Source organism: Mauremys mutica, chromosome 10 (genome assembly GCF_020497125.1).
Source record: "Mauremys mutica isolate MM-2020 ecotype Southern chromosome 10, ASM2049712v1, whole genome shotgun sequence".
In the NCBI taxonomy this organism is placed as follows: Eukaryota; Metazoa; Chordata; order Testudines; family Geoemydidae; genus Mauremys; species Mauremys mutica.
In genome coordinates, this window is record NC_059081.1 from 27,585,184 (window position 1) to 27,605,269 (window position 20,086).

The following is a 20,086-nucleotide window of genomic DNA, read 5'->3' on the forward strand; positions in this document are numbered from 1 at the left end:
TGATCGAGGGCATCAAGAGAGAGAGTGGGAACAGGTGTTTTGCTTGATGGTCTGCCTGAGTCACAAGTACTGTTTGACCTGCCCCTCTCCACTGTTTAAAGACAGAGCTGATTAGGCTCCATAGATAGTCTTTTGTTAAGTGACCACGGCAGCTGAAATCAGGTCTAAGTGCTTAGACCTGCTGTGGAACAGTGTTTCTGTGGAAGAGATGGCCCAGTCTGCACTAGCAGCGAAGTTCCCCCACTGAGACCTCAGCTGAAATCACTCAGAGCTGGGTGGAACTTCAAGAGACCAACTAGCAGAGGTCACAGTGGCAGGTGGCAGCAGAAGGTGACGGCGCAGGGCCATTGGCAACAGAGTGATGGAGTGAACGGTGGCACAATGAACAACAGTGGCCAGAGTGAACAGTGAGTAGCTTGAGGAACGAGCAAGGTGCCTTCTTGCTCCCAACCTGGGAGGTGAGCTCATGTGAAAGCACCTCTGAACTCTGAGTCTCCACTGACCAAGGACAACACCGGTGAGTGTTAGTGAGGCTGTTAAGAATGCTAGAGACGCAACACAGTTCATGCGAACAAACATGGCTGTGGCATCCCACTTTCTATTTAAGCAAGAGATACCACACACTACAAACTGGAGGCCAATGTTAAGTGCATTGTCACTTGTTCATCCTGAAGTTTAACACTGGTTCTGAACAAGACCAGCAAATGCTCACTATCTTTCTGCAAGAACCTCAGCTGACTGGCTAGAAGCATGCGGTGCAACAGTGAAAGACTCAACAGTTGAAAAAGTGAAGAACTCTCTCACCACATTCAAAAAATTTGCATACATGGCTGATGAATGCACCGATGCAAATGGGCATCAAGTATTAAGTCATTGTGTACGTTATCTTGATGTCAGTGGTAGGCCAGTAGATGCATTTCTAGATGTTCAAGTTATAGAAGACACATCGGCTGCATCTGTGAAAACCCACATCTTAGAAGAGTTAAATGTTTGTCAATTAGACCCCAAACAGGGATGGCTGCTTGTGCATTTGATGGAGCTACAAACTTCTCTGGAAGACATGGTGGAGTACAAGCTTTGCTAAGTGTAACCCTACTCTCTCCTATACGCACTGCAGAGGCCATCTACTCCAACTAGTGCTAGTACGAGCTGCAGACCCTGCAAAAGACATTAAAAAAGCTATAGATTTAATGTCTTCATTATATTCTTTTTTCAGCAAGAGTCCAAAAAGACTGAATGTCTTGGAAAATATAGAAGATACACTGGAACTGAAGTTCAAATTAGTCCAACCGGGAAACCCCTCTGGCTTTCTCATGAGCGATCTTTGGCTGTTGTCTTAAAATTACTCCAGCTGTTATTACTGGCTTTGGAAAGTATCTACCAAGATGGGATGGCTCTAAGTAGTGAGGCTGGTGGATTTCTTTTGCTACTGTGTTCAGAGAAGATTATTGCCATTTTCTCTCTTGTAAGTCTACTGTTGAAACCACTTGGGTCATTAAACAATGCCATCCAGGCAACTGCTACAATAGTAGTAGATCTTTGTCCAGCAATAGAAGCTACATTGGGTCAGTCAGAGAGCTGTCCATTGAAAAAGTACTGGAAGAAGCAAATACTTCAGTCCAGAAGTTGACTAATAAAGGCATTTATATTGAATCCTTAAGTGAAGAGGACAAGAAGTGTTTGTTAAGACAACTGAAAAAGTATGCAGACTTGATTCTTAAAAATCTACAACAGCGACTTATAGATTCTACTCAACCTCTACATTGCTTTTACAGATCCCTGTCCTATAAAACACTGACAGTTGAGTGGAGTGAGGCACTACCAGCAATGGGGCTGCCATGTGCTCAGGACAGAATAAAGAATTTGAACACAGTGGAATATCATACAACGAATGAATGAAGATTTGACTTCAACTTTTTTTTTATCATCACTAGTGGCTCAACCCAATCTTTGTGCTATGTTTCCTGGGATGAAAGAAGGAGGAATTCATCTCTTGCTACTCCCAGTCACAACAGCTACAGTTGAGTGTTCTTTTGCCTCATTGAATAGAATTTTGTGTTCTGAAAGAAGTTGCCTTCTGCCTGATCATGTGAATGAACTAATGAGCATATTAATTGAAGGAATGGAAGTACCGGACACACGAGAAGCCACCAAAGATGAACGCACTGCATTCAAGAAGTTCATTAACAGAGTTGTGCAAAATTATAACAATAAACCAAGAAGGATGTAGATGTAGTGTTTCACAGAAGGCTTGAGTAGCCAACTTTAATTTGTGCAATGATTTTAAAACATGAGTTAAATCTAATAAAATGGTCATGAAACATTTTCAGTTTTTACTATGGTGCCATACAGCCCACCTTCACTCGCACGGTCTCACCCCCATCAGCCTAACCCTCCCCACCCCCCGTAAATTCGAACACCCCCCCTAATTTCAATTCCTGGGGAAAACACTGGAGTGAAGAGCAGACCTATTGGAGTTGGTTAGGTGTGTGGCCTGGGTAGAGTGAATAGTGAGGGAGCTTTGTCATTGACATCAGTAGGTGCAGGATGGGAACTGCAAACCAAATGGTTAGCTGCTGGCATTTATTAAACCCTTCTGTGTTTACAGAGTAATCCATGAGCTGGTTTTTGGTGGTGATTTTATTTCTGGGTGTTATTTTTATTTTAAACGTCAATATTTGCACATTTGGTGGTCTCACATTGTTCTGAGCCCCATCCCCCTGCTTCTCAGCAGTTGAAAATACAAACCCAGAAACATGTGCCCACCCTTTTGGTCCCGTCCCTCCCACCAGTCATAGCCAATATAAAGATCCCTTTAATGAAAACCCTGCTCAGCAAATCAACTATTCCGATTTTTTGGGTTGGGTTTGCTGTTGTGTGTGAAAATAATTACAGTTAGATTTCAGGGTAGGGAGGTAGCAGGAGCAGTCTGCACTAAAATAAATATATGTTTTTGCGTTTTGATTGGCCTTGTGATCTGTGCAGAGCAGTCTTTGAGGGACCCTGCTCATGGTTTTTCAGTGCATTCCTGGCATTCTTTCTGAAAGCAGTTACAATCCGCTGTAGTTGATTGATGCCATGCAAGTGGCCTATGCCGGACAATAGTTATTCTCTATGAAACACTCCATTGATACTTTTAGAGCCCACTGCAGCTAACTAAACAGTGGTTTTATTTCTCTGCTGATGGAGCCTGGCACTTGGGGCAGATTGGTCAGTTTCCAGAATGAATCCTGGAGGTAGATGCCTTTCCCAGCAGTGATCTGGCTTTGCTGTGATTTAAAAAAGATATGATTAAGGAGATGAGGCTGGGGTAATGTGCATATGTAAGGATGCACTAAATTAATTAGTCATAGCAATGAGGAACAAGCACTGTCTCAGAGAGGAATCAGCAAGTGTTCAGGCTTTTCTATAGCAATCTCAAATAAAGTTATTTGCTTTTCTAACTCACATGGAGAGGGAACAAATCAGTTGTGAAGGATATGGACTCAGGCTGTCCCAGGCATGTGACATACTTGGCAGACTTGTGCGAGGCAGCAGACCAGCCAAGATTTTTTTTCTTCATATTTTTGTAATGTAAATTAATGTTTTGTTTAATGCTTTACTGTTTTATAAAACAGCCTTTAATGGGCTTCATGTAAGAATATATTTTATCACGATTGTCTCCTGTTTCTGGTACTCCTCCATGCCTGCCCCCAACACCCAATTCTTATTTTCCAGACATTCCGGGGCTCAGGCTGTGATCCCAACAGATTGTTTCTGTTCAGCAGAGTTGGAGCTGGTTAATACTTAGACAAGAGCTATCCAAGTCAAATGGAGAGCGCTGCTTGCAGGAAGTGGTGAGAGTGATTCAGTAGGTGACATTCTTGCTCCTTAGTCAGTACTGAATCATTGACCTCGCATGGTGCTCGGAGACACTCTGACTGGAGGCTCAGTCTGTCAGCCGGACTTAAACAAGGTCCTGACCATGTTGCTACTGAGCCTGTAGCCCTCTAGACTGGGCATTAACTCTGACCAAATACCAGTTTGTGCAATCACATTCTCCTTGTACATTGTTAATCCTCAACTGCTGTGTGGTATTGCTGTGTACTGTTGCGCAGCACTGCTGTCAACTTCTGTGCAGTTAAACAGCTGCCCTCAATAGGCCCCCGGGGTGGGCAAAATGATTCCTTTATATATTGTAGTCTGTAAAGCTCTTTGGGACACTGAGCCAAATTCAGACCTGTTATAAGCAGGTGCAGCTCTTATGGTAATCCAAATTCACTGGTGCTATAAGTTGAGTGTAGCTTTAGGAGATGGAGTGGAAAGGGGTGGTGTGGGAAAAGCTACTATCAGGAGGGTGTAAAATAAAGAAGTTCTTCACTTTGTTATATTTGCCAAGGGAGCAGAAGGGTCTAAGTTACACACCTTGGGCTAGATCCTCATCTGGTGTAAATATGGAACTCGATTGATTTCATTGGAGTCCCACCCATTTACACTAACTGGGGATCTAGCCTATTCTGCCCACCTACTGAATCCCTCATTGATGGGATTACATCGCTGTACCACGTACACTTGTTTCACGAGCTGCTTACATCATCCTGGATCGCTGAATTTGGTCCATTAATGTTATTTCTTCAGAGTTCCGATTTTTCTGTGCCAGGACTATTATCTAAAATAATTAAGAGGACATGTGAACAGAGGCTACTTTGCTTCCTGCTACATGGAAATGCAGCATTTCAAGTAATTGGTTAATGCACAGAAAAGAGCACAGTACTTCATATAAGAAAAGGGTGACAGGAAATATCTACATTTTACAAGAACATCCAGATGTAGGAGTCTTGCAACAGCAAACTCCACTGAGAGCTCGATGTGTAGCCCATCTCAAAAGAAAGTGATTTCAATACTGCTTCTTCTGCCAAGTGGATGTGGTCACCAGTGGCAACAATGGCAGCAGTCTTTTCCTAGACAAGCACGGAACCTTAAGTCCCAAGAGCCTTTTCAAACGCTGGTGGACTGGTTGTGTTTTGTTTGTTTGTTTACAATTTCTACTTTTTATTAAAAAATGTAGCAAATGTAGGTGCTGGAAAAAGTGAAACAATGATGGCATTAGTTTGAGGCAAACCTGCATGGCACAGGTGTCCCCACATTAATTCAAGGTTTAACCTGCAATTTTCCCTCATCCCTGCTTTTCCAGGCATGGGTTCCTGTTGTGTTGAGAGAATTATGCCAGAATCAGTAGGGATTTTGTGACTGGGATGGATGTCCCACACAGGGCTAAATGAAGACTCATTTTACTTAGGACTTAATGCATATTTGAATCCATGTTTCTAGACAAGAAAGGCTAATGCATTAACCGTGCCTTATGGATTTAGCCATTTTTACTTCTTTCTTAGCTCTGTGGTAACAGATTGCTGGAGAACTAGTGGTGTTACCTCTGAGCAGCTTTGATAGACCTAAAGTAAAATCTCCTGGTTTATGCCCAAAAACACAACGAAAACAAGTGAAATAAAGCAATAGGGGTGGGGATGGGGAGAGTCTATTATCATTTTTGCCAGTGGAATTGTTGCGCAATAGTCATGAGATAGTGGGATCCTGTAGATATAATTATATGCTTTCAAGTGTATGGGTTCCTTCTTTGGAATCAGAAATTTTGAGAGTGACACCATTGAGTAATACTTTGCATTTATATAACACTTTCCAGTCAAGGATCTCAGCATGAAGTTAATCTCGCAGAAATTCAATGAGGCAGATAAATATATTATCCCCATTTAAAATAAAATGAGAAAACGGAGGTGTAGAGAGATTGAGGAACAGATTTTTAAAGGAGCTCAGCACCCACAGACGGGGCTAGATTTTCAGAAAGGCTCAGCTCCGATTTAGGCACCAAAATAAATGGCCAGATTTTCAAAAGAGCTCAGCATGTTGGCCAGAAGCGTCATAATGGGAGCCACTGGGTCCTGAAAAATCTGACCCTCAGTAACTTGTGCAAGATCAAGATCACACAATATTTATTATATGTTTATGATATGGTAGTCTCCAAATCCTGTACCATAACCAGGGGCGGCTCCAGACCCCAGCACGCCAAGTGCGTGCTTGGGGTGGCATGCCGCGGGGGGCGCTCTGCTGGTCGCCAGGAGGGCGGCAGGCAGCAGCCTTCGGTGGCATGCCTGCGGAGGGTCCGCTGGCCCCGCGGATCCGGTGGACCTCCCGCAGGCGTGCCTGCGGAGGGTCCGCTGGTCCCGCAGCTTCGGTGGAGCCACGGGACCAGCGGACCCTCCACAGGCATGCCTGCGGGAGGTCCACCGGAGCCGCAGGACTGGCGACCGGCAGAGCACCCTCCGTGGCTTGGGGCGGCGAAATGTCTAGAGCTGCCCCTGACCATAGCCAAAATTCTATCCTACCTCCTATGTGAACAGTAGTAAGGAAACTGATCACAGTTCACTACCATTATAAAAGGCCACAGATATTCATTTAACTGTACTTCTGGCCAATGGGACAGGCTAGTAGCAATATTCATTGTCTCTCTCTAGTGATGTGAAAATCTTTTTTTTTGTTGATATCTCGGGAAGGTTTTTGTTGTGTTTGAGAATCTCAGGACAATCTCTTCCTTGTTACTCCAGTGATGAATAAGACACTCACCCCTACAGTGCAACTTTGAAAATGTAAAGCTAAACCTGGCAACTGTAATGAAAGCTTCAACCATTTTATGATCAGCAAATGAAGTCTACTGAAGCCACTAGGAGATTGCAATGTTTTTCATAACTATCTCACTGAGAGCCTTTACTGAGAATAAGTAGAATTCATACTGAAAATATTTTCTCAGGTTTTTATTAAAAGCCATTGATTTCTCATGGAACTAACAGAGTATGAAACTGTGCATAAAACCAATGCTGGGTTATTTCTGTTAGTGACACTGAGTCTGCAGAATATAAAATGATTCGTGACTTTCTGGAAGCTCAATATCTGTAGTAATTGGTACTGCAGAGTTTAATATTAAGTGGGGGATTTATGCAAGTCTGTATAAATTCAGTTGTCTTAAGCATAGGAGGGAAGTTGAATGCAGCAGTTAAAACCTTGGAAGGAAGGAAGGATGAATGTGATGTGTTGTCCCTTTACATTCTGGAGAGAGTAATTAGTAAATTAAGTATTAGGTTGTAGCCGTGTTAGTCTGTATCCACAAAAACAACAAGGAGTCCGGTGGCACCTTAAAGACTAACAGTTTTATTTGGGCATAAGCTTTCATGGGAAAAAAACCTCTGAAGAAGTGAGGTTTTTTACCCATGAAAGCTTATGCCCAAATAAATCTGTTAGTAAATTAAGGAAAAGACATTTCCTGTTGAGACACTTACAGTCACTCAGTGGATTGTTGCATGTATTTATATGTATGTGTGAAGGTCTGTTCGAGGAAACTCAGTGCTTTAGAAGGATTATAAATTTGAAGGATTTTGCCACATTCCTCCTCCATCCACACTTTCATTACCACCCTGCAATTTTGTTTGGAGGTGTGGACTTTGATAGTTTGTGTCCCTCTGCTTTCATTCATTTCATCACTGAAATACTGTAAATCCGAACTCCTGAGTGCTTGTGATCATTGAAGATCATCTAGCACTTTTTGTAAGAGTAAGGATGTTAGTCCTGCTGTCCTAGCCAAGTTCCAATTCGGGTAACTCCATTCTGTCTTACTAAATTCTTCTTGATATTGGATAAAATACTCCTCTTTACCTGTTATGGAGTTTTGTTGTGAGCTATTAAATAAGTGCAATATTTCACCCTAGATGTGGCCACATTTCAGAAGTATTCTCTGCATATAGTTTGTCTAACAGTTTAAGTTATCCCAAAATAATGTATAATTTAGCTTTTATTATTGAAAAGCACTTTAGGGCTGCCCATTGAAACTGGAAACATTGAAACCCCACTCCTTAAAAACTTAAGGTGAAATCCTGGCTTCCATAGTATTACGTATATCCAAAAGTCATTTTACTGAACAACTTCTAATACCTGTACTCAATATTTCCAAGTTGGCCTGTATTCAAATATGCGCTTTCCCCCATAGCATCTTTACAGTTTGATCCAACCAAGCAAGCCTGGGAGTGTCTCACTTTATTGAAAGCCAGAATGGTTCCGGGAGAAAAAGAAACACATACTAATTAAATGGATTTTGCTACCACATCTGAAAGGAAAATGGGACCAATTCTGTTTTGAATTACACCAGAATTACACTAGTGTAACTCCATTGATTTAACTGATTTATGCCGATCTAAAAGGAGAGTCAGGTCCCCTCTCTAATGTATGGAATATGTGGTAAGGGTTAATATTCAGGTACAGGATTTGTTGGATCCTTTTATTTGTCTCAGTAGAAAAGCACTCAGGAAGTGATTCAAGCTGTTTCTTGGGCCTGTATGTACCTGTTGCTAGTAGCAGGAAATTAACTGAGGAGTGAATGCACTAAGGAGGGAATCTAACTTACTATTCCTATAGGAAGAGCTGTAATTTCTATTATAAGGGACATCTGCTATATTTTCACTTTACTTTTTGTAGTGGAGAAGTGCACATACCTGTTGCTGAAGGGCATAATATTCACCACTATCTCAAATTCATCCCTCTCTTTTCAGTGGAAAACTACTCCTTAATGTGGAAAATGATGGGTCTATCTTTATTTCTAGCTGACTGGAACAGTCCTTGGTGGGGGTGTCTTGCATTGAGTTGTGCCCTAACCGCTTCCGAAGGTTTTAATGAATAGGTTTTCAGTATGTAAGGTCGGATCGTCAGCTGGCATAAATCCGCATAGCTCTCATAGTTGATTGTAATATATATAATTTGATGATGGAGCTACGCCAGTTTATGCTAACTGAATGAGAATCTGGCTCTTAATTTGAAAGAGACAAACAACCCCATCACCAACAAAAAACAGATTTTAATTTCTGATGAATAAAATGAACAGAAGGTAACTCACTGGAAAGCATCCACTCTCTGGTATTTGCATTTTCAATGAAGACTTTCTTGAGTCACCGCCTAGTGTGAACTTGACTGGCAGTAATATGAACCTGACCCCAGTGAGATGAGGAGCTGTGAGAAAAAAATATGCCTTTATTATTCTTTATTCTTTTATTTTTTTATTTTACTTTATTCCAGTTTTTACAGGTAACTCTGCTTTTTTTAAATCATGGAGTTTATAAATTTTGATTTCCAGCCCAACCCAGAAGCACCAGATATAATTGCATTTTCAGAAGCCTTAATTATAACTGTGTTAACAATGTAACCTTTTATAGGTTTAACAACAACAAAAAAAGGTTAAAATCCAGCTGTGTTCTCACATCCTGCACTAATTAGAATCCAATGGGCTACATAATGCTAGTCATTTAGGGTCCAATTCTAATCTCTGATACATGCGTGCAACTCCCATTGACTTCACTGGGAGCTGAACATTCGTATCTGAGAGCAGAGTTTGGCTCTTATTGTGGAAAATGTTTCCATAATCAACTTCTGAATGAGAGCTTTAGTTTTAGACTGTCCACAGCACTGGAGGGAAAAATCAACCAACTTAAGGCCAAATAAGACGAGGTAACCAATTGCATTGTTTGCCATGTGTTTCCAATCAATATTTCTTGGCCGCCTCCAAGACTTAGCCTGTCTGATTTCACTGCTGGTGTGAGGGCTGCAAGAAACAAACTGTATTAACCTTGACTGAATTACTCAGACTGAATTGGTTCATCTCCTGGTAGACTGAAGTCAGGGAAAATGTGGGGGGAGGCTTTTCTGACTTCATAGACATAGAGGACAAGTGCAAGTCTGTCAGCTCTCAGTAATGCGCTGTGGCATTTTTAGGGTCTGGGTGCATTGTGTCTGCTACTCTAAAACATTTTTCATCTGCTTAATTGAATTCATGCTGAAATATTTAGGCATTATAGTGATTGGGTAGTTTTTCCCCTCTCAGCGTTAATGGAAGTTCAGTTATGGTTCATTGCAGGAGCTGGACTGCACTCTTTGAGGCCAGGGGAATAAAGGGAGGGTTGCTGCTAAAGCTGTAGCCAGCAGCAACATCTGCAAGGAAAAAGAGTGGAAGCCCATTAAATGTTTCTTCCAGACACTGCTCCTGTGCCCAAAATGGCTAACAGAATACATAGGTCAGTCTGTTACCAAGCAAAAAGAATAGGGTGCACTGTAACAAGGCAGTTATATGAGAATTCACAAGGACGTTAGTGTGCTGTGAACAGATGTGGCCTTCTACTGTTTGCTTCTTTTCCACTCATCAGTTAAGCACATAGGTATATTACAGGATGAAATATGATGTGAGACAGAATCAACACCACACATTTGACTTATGCACATGCCCTATGTCAACAGTGTAACAGCATTTGAAAACAATTACCTGCTGTATCAGCAAGAATACTCACCATACTTGCTGACCAGTAAATACTGTGCCTACAAGGCCATATTTGTTAGAGGTTGATACTGTTTAAGTTGTTGCAGCTATTAACATAAAAAGACTGCAGCATATCTACGGGTACGCATAATAGTTCAAATGAAGCCATGGCGGGGAGAGGGTATTTTTCCTTCGCTCGAATACACAAACCAGCTCCAGTGCTTATTGAAAATTGAAGATGTATTTTACTTGTATTTCTGTTTCACTGTCTAAACCAGATATACTTACCCAGATAATGCTAGGTAACATAATACAATATAGCATACCATTGTGTCAAGGAGCATGTGATCTTAGATCTGTGTTCTTAAATCTCCTAGTGAATTGACTGCTTCCCCGAGATAAGTACATAATTAAACTGATTTGTTTTTATGTAGTGTTAAGTTTTAAAATTTGAGTTTAGGAGGTGAAAGAGGACCTAATTAAAAAAAAAGAGGGGGGGAAAAAGAAGGAAACCCTCAAACAATACAGAAATTAGTAGAAGGTTATTACATATTCAGAAAAAAGAGCAGGCAATAAATCTTTTTCCATAGTTTTCCTTCCTCTGACTTGTGGAAGCTGACATGTTATTTTTAAAAGGTGTATAGTCTACTGGAGCTCATAACAGAAGGAGTCCATGGTATTAGGAGCCACTGTTAGCCAGAAATGCATTAAAACACCAGCATGAAAATATTTTTATCCATATGTAACTTTGTAATCTACATGTCCCATTTGGGGGCAGGTTCTCAGGTTGTGTAAATTATTGTAGCTCCATTAAAATCAATAGAGTGATATAATTTATATCAGCTGAAGATCTGGTTCAGGGAGAAGATTTAGGCTACATGAGTCCCCTTCGCTGGGTTTCAGAGGCTGGGCTCCAGCCTGAGAGGGATTGTCTACACTACTGCTATTTGTAGCCCCATAGTGCGAGCCTGAGTCAGTTGACCCGGGTTGCGAGGCTTGCTGCTGTGGGGTCTTTTTTGCAGTGTAGACACACCCAGAGATCTTAAGAACATAAGAATGGCCATACTGAGTCAGATCAAAGATCCATCTAGCCCAGTATCCTCCAGAGATGGAAGTCTTGATTCTTCTCTCACTTAGGACCTGATTCTTCTCTTGCTTACATCAGTGTGAATCAGAAGTAACTCAACTGAAGTCCATGGAGTTATACTGATGTAAAGGATCTTGTTCAAACCTGCAACACATAGTTATATAGAATAAGAGATTGGGTTAATAAAATCTCCATGCTTAGATTGAATCCATGGATGATAATTCTAAATGGTTCAGAGATGCTTAGAAAGCCAGGAGAGGTGAAAAGGTTTGTAGGGTAAAAATATTGTGGTCAGGTCTCCCCCTCCCACACCCTTGTTCTGGACAGTTTTACCATGAAATATTTTTTGGCTCACAGTCATAGGCACTAATAATATGCCTATCATTAAGGAGGGCATTGCATAATTAATATGTTTTTCACTTTGTATATTATAGAATTTAGATTCCATGGCAATAAGCATTTTAAAAATTAATATATAAAATAAATAAATAAGCAGGGTGCTTGGGATAGAGGGCTGAATTCTACACCAGATAAAGTCAACAGGAGTTTTGCCATGGACTTCAAATAAAGCAGGATTGGGCTCACAATTACTGACAACCCTTAGGAGTAACTGGCACCCGAAGATGTGGGATCTGATAAATTTTAAGCATCGTATTTGTAAAATTGGGCCAATTTATTTCTACTTTAAAAATTGTAAAAACTGAAATGCTAGATTTTAAAGATGCACGTAGTACTTTGTGGAAAGGTTAATACAAATTCTTTATTTTAGGATGTCCTATAGTTATCTTTTTCTGCAGACTGAAATGATAACTGGTCTGCATCAAAGGCTATGTCTACACTGGAGACCTCACAGCAGCACAGCTGTACCGATGCAGCTGCACTGCTGTAAGTTCTCTCATGTAGCCGCTCTATGCTTACGGAAGAGAGCTCTTCCGTCAACATAATTAAACCACCCCCGGTGAGTGGCGGTAGCTATGGCAGCAGGAGAAGCTCTCCCGCCGACACAGCGCTGTGCACACTACCACTTATGCTGGCGAAACGTATGTTGCTGAGGGGTGAGGTTTTTTCATGCTGGTGAAAGTTCATTCTACCTTTAACTCACCCCACTGTGCATAGATATTTCAGTCCATGCTGTAAGTACAGTAAGTGTTCACTGTTCTTGTACCTTTTGCAGAACCTGTTCTAATGCTTCTGGCTAAGAACAGTGTGACTAGATATAAATCATAGGACAAGAATCTCTCTTCTGCTCTGATTCCTTTATACTTAGGCTGGTGTTCAACCAGAGCTTCCATAGCCAGGACTCTGGACCCTGGGCTGTAATAGTAGCCATAGTCTCTGCAACACCCCATACAGGAGTATATGACCATTGAACCCTTGTTAATCACTGATCTACTAGCCACAGCCTGGCCCCTTCCTTGAACAACCCAAAGCCCCCACCTGTTCACTACCCTTTGCGTGCCTGATCATGCCTCCCATCTCTGTACTAGAGAATCACTGTGTATCATGGAGAATGGGTCCATCAATAGCGATTAGTCAAGATGGTCAGGGATGCAACCCCATGCTTTGGGTGTTGTCCCTAAACCTTGAACTGCCAGCAGCTGGGACTGGATGACAGAGGATGGATCACTCGAAATTGACCTGTTCTATTCATTCCTTCTGAATCATCTGGCATCGGTCACTATCAGAGACAGGATACTGGGCTAGATGGTCCATTGGTCTGACCCAGTATGGCCATTCTTATATTCCATTGCATTGTCTCTTCACAGATGGGTGAATGATATGTGGCCCCAAGTGCTTGTTTCTTTTTGGTGCACTTAGCATGAGACATTGAGGATTTTCTTATACTCCAGGGCTAGATGTTGCAAGCATTTCTTGCCTGGTACAACAGCATTAGTAAAAGCAAGGAGTATTCTTGGGCCTGAACTCATGACCCTTGGCTATTGTGGGTGTAGAACACAGTTGTGTGAATTGGAGCATGCCACAATGATAGCTTCCAGCATCCTGCCCTCAATGAGTTATTTTTCTTTTCTTTATAACAATTACTGGCTGAAAACCTTGGCTGAGATTTTAACTAGGAGGAGCATGTTTTAAGGATTCTCTTTTGAAGCCAAAATTAACTTTTGCTAGAGTTAATTGATACCTATAACGTATTCTATTCAGTGCTAAAATGTTTCTTACAGGCATCAAAAACTATTACAAGTATTGCTGCTGTTACAAATCTTCAATCAGAGAACAAATCTTAACTTCTCATTGTAGACATTTATATTTGGCAATTCAGAACAGAGAATATTCAATTCATAGGGTGAAATTTGGCCGGATTAAAGCCAATTGGAGTTTTGCCATTGACTTCATTAGGGCCAGGACTTCAGTTACTGATTTTAAGATTGAAGGGGACCATTATGATCATCTAATTGACTTCCTGCATAATATAAGCCATACAATTTCATAAAGTGATTCCTGCATCAAGCCCATAACTTCCAGTTGGGCTAAAGCATCTCTTTCAGAAAGATAGCTAATCTAACAACACTTGATCCTGCAGTCCCCATGCAGACAACATTCCCTGTGACAGAGGGATATGTTTTGTAGAGAGAATGTAGGATCAACCCCAACAGACTAACCTCTCCTTATATAAATCTTTTCGGAAGACCCGTTGCAACACCTCCAAGAAACTTGCTGGCTAAGTCATCTATTTGCATATTTTATTTATTTATCTCATGAGTATATGGCTCATCTATTTGGAAGAGGCATGTGTAGCAAATTAACCTGTAAAACTAATAAGCCTATCATCACCTTGATTGTTTTGCTTATATGTTACATCCTTCTCCCCTCACCTTTGTCTGTTCTTGTCGTCTTGGTGCGGGGCCTGTATATTCCTCTGTGTTTGGAAAGCACCTACCACACTGTAGGTGCTATAATAATAGCAAGCAACTAAATACTGACAAAATGTAGATGTGCTTGTATACCAATGTTAGAATTCTAAATACGAAGATGGGTGAATGAGAGTGCCAGGCATTAAATGAGGATATTGGTATAATAGGCATCACAGAAACTTGATGGAATGAGGATAGTCAATGGGACATGGTAATACCAGGGTACAAAATATATAGCAACAACAGAGTGGGTCATGCTGGTGGGGGAGTGGCACTATGTGTGAAAAAAAGCATGGAGTCAAATAAAGTAAAAATATTAAATGAATTGAACTGTGCCAGATAATCTCTATGGGTAGAAATTCCATGCTTGAACAATAAGAATATAGCAGTAGGAATATTCTACCGACCACCATGATGGTGACGGTGACAGTGACTGTGAAATGCTCACATACAAAGGTAGAAAATATAGTAGTAATGTGGGATTTCAGCTATTTTTGTATTGAGTGGGTATATGTTACCTCCGGAAGGGATGCAGAGTTAAAATTTCTAGACACCATAATGGTCTGCTTATTGGAGTAGCTTATCCTGGAACCCACAAGGGGAGAGAGAATTCTTGATTTAATCCTAAGTGGTGCACAGGATCTGGTCCAAGAGGTGCATATAGCTGAATTGCTTAGTAATAGTGACCATAATGTAATTAAATTTAATATCCTTATAGGAGGGAAAATACCAAAGAAATCCACCACAGTAGCATTTAATTTGAAAAAGGGGAACTATACAAAAATGAGGACACTACTTAAATGGAAATCTAAAGGAACAGCCATAAGGGTGAAATGCCTGCGAACTGCTTGGAGACTATTTAAAAACACCATAAGAGAGACTCAAACTAAACGTATACCCCAAATAAAAAACCAGTAAGAGTAAAAGGGGCAGTTAGAGACAAAAAAGCATCCTTTAAAAATTGAAAGTCAAATCCTATTGAAGAAAATAGAAAGGGGCATAAACTCTGGCAAGTCAAGTGTGCAAGTGTAAGGCAGGCAGGCCAAGAAAGATTTTGAAGAGCATCTAGCTAAAGACACAGAAACTAAAAGCATTTTTTTAAAGTACATCAGAAGCAGGAAGCCTGCCAAACAGTCAGTGGGTCCACTGGATGATCAAAGTGTTAAAGGAGCACTGAAGGAAGACAAGGCCATTGCAGAGAAACAAAATGGATTATTTGCATCTGCCTTCACTGCAGACGATGAGGGGGAGATCCTCACACCCAAGCCATTCTTTTTGGGTGACAGAGCTGAGGAACTATCCCAGATTGAGGTGTTACTAGAAGTGGCTTTGGAACCAATTGATAAACAGTAATAAGTCACCATGACCAGATGGTATTCAACATGTGTTTTGAAGGAACTCAAAGATTGCAGAACTACTAACTGTGGTATATAATGGCCATGAGGTCCACTCACCACTAGGGTGCCTCCTCCTGCTGCTCTGAGGATTAGCTCTGTCCAGGTTGCACACCCTGCCGCTTCTCCCTCTCACTTTGTGTGACTCTCGGTGCTCTCCCTTCATAGCTTGGCCCTCCGGCCAGGTCACTATGTATTTCCTACCTTCTGAGATATCAAAGACTTTCTGTACAAACTGTCTCTGGAAGTCCTCTCATTCACTGTCCAGATGGTACCACTTCCCCATTGGCTGGTAGGGGAAACCAGGCCCACCTTGTACTGTGGGTTCCAGCTCAGGGACTCTCTAATCAACATCTGAGCTCTGCACCATCTTAAACCTCACTGCATTTCCTTGAGCCTTTTCCTACATCCTGTCCCATAGGTTTTCCCCCGTCCCTTTGTAAGGTCCTGAGAGTGGCTGCATGCTCCCTCACAGCAGCCCCTTTCTGTTGCCATCTTCCTGGCTTTATACTAGCCCTGCTTGTTCCTTCTCAGTTGGGCTCCATCATCATTCAGGGAATAATTCCCCTAAGCCATGGCCTATCTGGTTAATTGTCCTGTTCTCAGCCTCTTCTAGGCTAGTGCAGGGTAAACACCCCATCACAGTAATCTGTTGCTTAAATAACCTCTGTACGAGTTGATTGGAGGGTAACTAATATAACACTGTTTTTTTAAAAAGGCTCCAGAAGCAATCCGGGCAGTTATAAGCTGGTAAGCCTAACTTCAATACCAAACTGATTGGTTGAAATTATAATAAAGAACAGAATTATCAGAGACATAGATGAACATGAATTGTTGGGAGAAGAGTCCACACAGCTTCTGTAAAGAGAAATCATACCTCACCAATCTTTTAGAATTCTTTGAGGATGTCAAAAAGCATGTGGACAAGGGTGATCTCACCAAAGGCTCTTAGCAGAATAAGCAGTCATAAGCTAAGAGGGAAGGTCTTCTCAGTAACTGGTTAAAAGATAGCAAACAAATGATAGGTATAAAATGGCCAGTTTTCACAATGGAGAGAGATAAATAGCAAGGTTGTCCAAGGATCTGTACTGCGACCAGTGTTGTTCAACATATTCATAAATGATCTGGAAAAGGGGGTGAACAGTGAGGTGGCAAAATTTGCAGCTGACACAAAATTATTCAAGATAGGTAAGTCCAAAGCAAACTTTGAAGAGTTACAAAGAGATCTCACTAAATTGGGTGACTGGGCAAGACACTTGCAATTGAAGTTCAGTGTTGATAAGTGCAGTGTAATTCACATTGGAAAAGTCATCATGGATAGTTCTTTGAAAACATCTGTTCAGAGTGCAGTGGCAGTCAAAAATCTAACGGAATGTTAGGAACCATTAGGAAAGTGATAGATAATTAAGCAGAAAATATCATAATGCCAGTATATAAATCCATGGTACACTCACACTTCGAATATTGTGTCCAGTTCTGGTAGCCCCATCTCAAAGAAGATATATTAGAATTGGAAAAGGTACAGAGAAGGGCAACAAAAATGATTAGGGCTATGGAACAGCTTCCAGATGAGGAGAGATTTAAAAGACTGAAACTGTTCAGCTTAGAAAAGAGATGATAAAGGGGGGATATGATAGAAGTCTATAAAATCATGAATGGTGTGGAGAATGTGAATAGGAAGTGTTATTTACTCTTTACATAACACAAGAACTAAGGATCACTCAATGAAATTTATAGGTCGCATGTTTACAGTGAACAAAAGGAAGTACCCTTCACAAAATGCACTGCCATCCTGTGAAACTTACTGCCAGGGGATGTTGTGAAGGCCAAAAGTATAACTGGGTTCAAAAAAGAATTAGATAAATTAATGGAGTATAGGTCCATCAGTAACTATTAGCCAAGACGATGAGGGATGCAACCCTAGCCTCTGGCTGCTAGAAGCTGAGGCTGGATGACGGGATGGATCACTCATTAAGTTGCCCTGTTCTGTTCCTTCCCTCTGAAGCATCTGCACTGGTGCACTATCAGAAGACAGGATACTGGACCAGATGGACTATTGGTGTGACCAATATGGCCTTTCTTGTATTCTTATAATAATTAATAATAATAGGCCAAATTTGTTGCTGGCATAACTCCACTGAATTCAATGGAGTTGTACCAGGGATGAATTTGGTACACCACATATAAAATGTAAACAGATTTGACATAGTGCATACATTTATCAAGGGTCAGAAAACAAGTGTAGTCCATTTCTCCAGGATCCAGACGAGAATTAAGACGGTCCATGGAATGGAACAAATACCCTTACTTTTTTGAATAAGCTGTTATTTCTCTGAACACTGGAGCACCGGTACAGGTGACACCGTATCAAATTAATTGTTGGTGTAGCTGTGCTGAGCTCAATGGAGTTACATCAGGAATGAATTTCTCTCCCTGCCTTTGTTTTCGCAAAAGAATAAAATCATCCATCAGTAGCAGTTTTTAAATTAACTTGAATCATTTCTGGCTGGTTGCATTCTAATTCTCTTAGCATGCAAGCGACACCTGTGAGCAGGGCCTATCCCTTACAAGCTTTGTTCTGATTTATGCAGTCAATAAACTGCTTGTGAATTAAGCTATCACACCTAATTGTTTATTTGTTACCTTCTGCTGATGTATAATCACATGGCAGCATGACATGAACATAGAGCGCTATATCGAGTGAGTGTGGTCTAGTGATGAGCATTGAGAAGTGGGAGTCAGGACTGTCAGATTCTATTCCTGGCTCTGCCACTGATGTGATGTGTGACTTTTGGCAACCTACTTGATGTTCCTTGGCTTCCCTTTATTCATAATACTGAATATTGAGATGCTATGGCATTTCATTATTGAATGTGTAAAGTGTTTTGAACTCCTCAGATGAAAAGTGCTTTTTAAGCACTAAGTACTGTTATAACTGCCTATTCAGCAACAAAACTTAAGCATGATCTGCTGGAGCAAAGGTTTATATAAAATAAAAATAAACATTTTGTTTAGCATGTCTTTGACTATAGAAGCTTTACCCTGCTTCATGCTGCGAGATACAGGAATCAGCAATCTGGCATTGCAATCCATTGTTCTCAGTTTCAACATGGCAGAAGGTAATGACATGATAATCGCAGAAAGGTTAATCTGTTTCCTAAAATAACAGTAATAGGACAATAGGATTTTAGGGTTACATTCATGGTGGATGTAACTGAAATGCACCCTTGCTGTCTGCCTTTAGTTAATATGAGAAATATAGATACATTTTATAAATAACACAATGAAGTTGGCCTCACTACAGCCCAGAGTAGTGCTGAGTCTTCTATATCACTTCTGGTATGACGTGTTGTATTTACATATTTGCAGTAACTAGTATGTAGTATTGATATGTTGATTTTTTACTATTAGGAAAATGCAATTAAAAATTATTTAGCTGAAGGCGAAAGCATTACTTGTTCCTGCTATCTACAGATTTCCATAGAGATTCTTTATTACACATTCATCTTTTGCACCAAAAAATACCCTGAGAAAACTTATTGGAGATCATCTTATAAAGAAGCTGATTGAAAATCATCAGTCTCTCTGTCTGAAGAAGTAATTAAATAATCTATCATTAGAATGAAAATGTGTACACATGGCTCCTGTGTTCAACTAAAACCAGTTTGGGCCAGATTCTGCTTTTGCTGACACCAGTGTAAATCCAATATAATTCCATTGTTTCCTGTTATGGAATTACTCTGGATTCAAACTGGTCTCTCTGGGAGGAGAATCTGAGCCCAAGATGTATATATATTGCAATTTAAGACTAGTATATGGCAAGCTGTTAACTTAATATTTTGGATTCATACTTTAATATAGGCTTGTCAGCATTTTTCCAGTATTCAGCTGAGAAGATTGGACAAGATAAGAGGCCTGTAGCTCCTGCATGATCAGGCAGAAATGTGCGTATCTCTCTTCTTTCTGAGGCAGATGTTTAAAACATTTTTGACTAATTATGATGGAAGAACTAGTGCTTAGAGAGCAAAAACAGGGCTCACTCATCAGGCTGTCAAGAAAAGCAGAAAGTTTTAAATGGCACCCGGGCTCAGAAACCAAAAAACGGACTGTCTTGGTAAAACCCAGACGAGTGGCAACCCTATAAGTATGGTCACAAGATACAGAATAAGGGAAACAACAGCTGGATATAAAACGTGATCTGTTTCTTTTCCATCCTGTTAATAGGATGGAAACATATTGCTCTGCTATAGTCTTTACAGTGAATGAGCAAATACATTATATGAATTGTACTGGATTTGAAATACCATTTTTATGCTCGTTGGCAATGTTTCTTTCCTTTGTATATTTTATGTTCGTACGGAGCTTTAAAGTTAGAAGCTGACTATATTTCAAG

At 40.7% G+C, this 20,086-nt stretch overlaps 1 protein-coding gene across 4 annotated transcripts in view; it reads left to right on the forward strand.

Moving 5' to 3' along the window:
* Positions 1-20,086, forward strand: part of FMNL2 (formin like 2) — a 265,339-nt gene that overhangs the window by 55,641 nt on the left and 189,612 nt on the right. The gene's annotated exons all lie outside the window — the stretch shown is intronic.